The sequence below is a fragment of the Wolffia australiana genome, chromosome 13, assembly GCF_029677425.1.
Source record: "Wolffia australiana isolate 7733 chromosome 13, ASM2967742v1".
NCBI classification, from domain to species: domain Eukaryota; kingdom Viridiplantae; phylum Streptophyta; class Magnoliopsida; order Alismatales; family Araceae; genus Wolffia; species Wolffia australiana.
Genome location: NC_135847.1, coordinates 4613260 through 4617390, shown reverse-complemented (window position 1 = coordinate 4617390; position 4131 = coordinate 4613260).

The following is a 4131-nucleotide window of genomic DNA, read 5'->3' as shown; positions in this document are numbered from 1 at the left end:
CTCAATCTCTCTGCCCCATCCTCTCTCTACCGCTCTTTCCTGTCTCTGTTTTTCATTCTCTTTCTTCGTCTCTCTCTCACTCATTCCGATTCTCTCTCCCTCCCTCCCTCTCTCCTTATCCGTCTCGCATTTTTTCTCTCGCATATTGTTTCTCTGTACTCCTCTCCTTCTCCCGCTCTCTTTCTCTCTCCCTCTCTCCTTCCCGTACCTTCTCTCTCTCCTTGTCCCCACAGTGCCGTTTCTCTCTCCTTCTGCCTCTCTCGCCTTTTCTTTCTCTCTCTCTCTCTCTCTCCTTCTCATTCTCTATCTCTCCCTCTTCTCTCTCGCCCTTTTTTTATCTCTCTCTCTCCCTCTCCTCTCTCTCGCCCTCTCTTTTTTTTTCTTTCTTTCTCATTCATTCTCTCTCTCTCTCTGTCTATCTCTCTCGTCCACTCTTTTTTCTCTTTCTTTCTCATTCATTCTCTCTCTCTCTCTCTCTCTCTGTCTATCTCTCTCGTCCACTCTTTTTACTCTTTCTCTCTCATTCATTCTCTTTCACTTTCTCTCTCGCTCTCCTTTTTTTCTCTTTCTCTCTCATTCATTCTCTTTCTCTATCTCTCTCGCCCTCTCTCATTCCTGCTCTCTTTTTCTCTCTCTTTCTCTCTATCTCGCATATTCCCATTCTCTTTTTCTCTCTATCCGTTCATCTCTCTCTCGCCTTCACTCATTTTCATTCAATTCTTACAGCTTTCTGTACCTCATTCACTCTCACTTTTAATTTTCTCTCTCTCAATCTCACATACTCTTATTCTCATTCTACTTCTCTCTCTCCCACTCATTCATTCTCTCTCTCACCGCATACGCTCTCTCTCCTCTTCATCATTAATCGACACTTGACTCTCTTTAACCTGCGAATCTATCACTCTCGATCTACATTTGTCTCTCTTTGTCTCTCTTAGCTTCTTGTTCTCTCTCTCTCGCTCTCCCCATCTTTCTCTATTGCGTTGGCCCTCTCTTTCCCTCTCTCGCACTCGCTATCTCTCTACCTCATTCTCTCTCTCTCTCTCTACTTTTCATCATCTATCGCCGCCAATCTCTCTTTAATTTGCGTTTCTATTCCTATTCATCTATACTTCTCTCCATCCCTCTCTCTCTCTCTTTCTGCACATACATCCTCTCTCTCTCTCTCCCTCTCTCTCTCTCTCTCTCTCTCTCTCTCTCTTTCTCTGCACATACACCCTCTCTCTCTACTCTCTCTTTCTGCACATACATCTACACATACACCCTCTCTCTCTCTCTCTCTCTCTCTCTCTCTCTCTCTCTCTCTCTCTCTCTTTCTCTGCACATACACCCTCTCTCTCTACTCTCTCTTTCTGCACATACATCTACACATACACCCTCTCTCTCTCTCTCTCTCTCCCTCTCTCTCTCTCTCTCTCTCTCTCTCTCTCTCTCTCTCTTTCTCTGCACATACACCCTCTCTCTCTACTCTCTCTTTCTGCACATACATCTACACATACACCCTCTCTCTCTTTCTCTACACATACACCCTCTCTCTCTACTCTCTCTCTCTTTCCCTCTCCCTCTCTCTTTCTTTACACAATCTCTCTCTCTACACACTCTCTACTCTCTCTCCCTCTCCCTCTCTCTTTATTTACACAATCTCTCTCTCTACACACTCTCTACTCTCTCTCCCTCTCCCTTCTCTTTCTTTACACAATCTCTCTCTACTCTCTCTCTCCCTCTCCCTCTCTCTTTCTCCACACATTCTCTCTCTACTCTCTCTCTCCCTCTCCCTCTATCTTTCTCTACACACACTCCCTCTCTCTTTCTCTGTTTTCTCTCTTCCTCTCCCTCTCCCTTTCTCTACACACACACACGCTCTCTCTTTCTCTATTCTCTCTCCCTCTCCCTCTCTCTTTCTCTACACACACCCTCTCTCTACTTTCTCTCTCCCTCTCCCTCTCTCTTTCTCTACACACACACCCTCTCGCTCTTTCTCTATTCTCTCTCTCTTTGTCGCTCTCTCTTTCTCTACACACCCTTCTCTCTATACTCTTATCTCTCCCTCTCCCTCTCTCTCTCTCCCTCTCCCTCTCCCTCTCTCTCTCTCTCTCTCTCTCTCTCTCTCTCTCCCTCTCTCTCTCTCTCTCCATCTCTCTCTCTCTCATCTTCCTGCACTCTCTGTCGCTCTCCCCATATTTATGTCTACAGGCTAGTTGTGTGTAAACCAGCTGGCGCCCAGCTTACATGGTATCAATAGTGCTGTCTACGACAACCACTAAAATAGACTCTTTCCCGGCGGCGCATCAAAATTATGAACAACTAATAAAGACTCTCAAGTCAATGCTAGCTCTTCACAAGATCTCCTCTCCCATGTAAAAATACTCCAAAAATCAGCCGTTTTCTATGCTATCTTCTTTTGCAATGTAAAAAACACTGCAAAGACCGACATTTAATGGCGTTTTCAGTGGAAAATTATTAAGGATTGCCCATTAGTTTATTTTCTCAAGCGTGCTTTGGGTCGCAATCTGACTATCAAGTCCCATCTACTTCCTAAAATCAACAACTTGAGGTATAAAATATTTGCGTAGAGACAATTTATTAAATTGCAAAAGAAAAATATTGCTCTGAGAGGCACTGCTCACCTACTTTATGCTGACCCACAACGTTAAAACAAGAATTGAATGTTTTTTTCTCTGAACATGCCATGTTGTCGGCCTCGTGCCTTCATTTGTTAGAAAATAATTATGGATAGAAGGTTACTCATCGTTGACTGACAGTTAATATCGACGTTAACTTGTTAGTTATTAAAGTTCAGATCTTTTCAAAATGTCTGTGTCGGTCTTGTGTTACAGATGAACAATCAAATACTTTCCATGGTCGTTTATTTCATCTTGCAAGAACATCTCGGATGATAGATGGTTATTAATGGAGAAAGAGAATATCTTTCTTTGATAATGAAATTCCTTGTATCAACGGGCATATCTTTTTAGTGTAAGGATAACAAAAAATAGATTAAGACCAAAAATAAAAAATTTTGAGAAAATAGTTATTTTTAATAACAGAAATCGATAAATCAACCCCAGAGATGAGAAAAAAGAGACTAGAGCTCTGAGAAATCAAAGCCAAGATCTGAGAAACCGGAGAGGAAAGAGAAGAAACGAGAGACAAGAAGAGATAAGACACGAGAGAAAAAGAGAAAGGGAAGAGATGAGGAATTAAAAAGAGAGAATGATAAGAGATTGTCAATGAGAGAGATATAAGATAGAGCTTTAGGAGATATGAGCGACAAAAGAGAGATATAAGAGAGATATATATGAGAGATGAGGAACGAGAGACAGATAAAAGAGATAAACACAGAAAGAGACATAAGAGAGATGAGTAACGAGAGAGGGATAAGAGAGATATATATGAGAGATGAGGAACGAGAGACAGATAAAAGAGATAAGCACAGAAAGAGACATAAGAGAGAAGAGTAACTAGAGAGGGATAAGAGAGATATATATGAGAGATGAGGAACGAGAGACAGATAAAAGAGATAAACACAGAAAGAGACATAAGAGAGATGAGTAACGAGAGAGGGATAAGAGAAATATATATGAGAGATGAGGAACGAGAGACAGATAAAAGAGATAAGCACAGAAAGAGACATAAGAGAGAAGAGTAACTAGAGAGGGATAAGAGAGATATATATGAGAGATGAGGAACGAGAGACAGATAAAAGAGATAAGCACAGAAAGAGACATAAGAGAGAAGAGTAACTAGAGAGGGATAAGAGAGATATATATGAGAGATGAGGAACGAGAGACAGATAAAAGAGATAAGCACAGAAAGAGACATAAGAGAGAAGAGTAACTAGAGAGGGATAAGAGAGATGGGCAGACAGAGAGAGACATAAGAGAGATGCGCAACACGAGAGTAAGACGAGTAACGAGAGGGAGGAGAAACAATAGATAATGAGAAAAATGAGAGACGAAAAACCAGAGAGATGAAAAAGAACTGCCCACAAATTGCACAATTGCTCCACCAAAGGGTATGTGTGTTATGCAGGGCAGATGTTCTTCGGGTCACACAAAATATGGTTCCAAAATTTGAGCCACACCACACAATGACCGCGCAACCGCACACAGCACTTGATCGGATCAACCA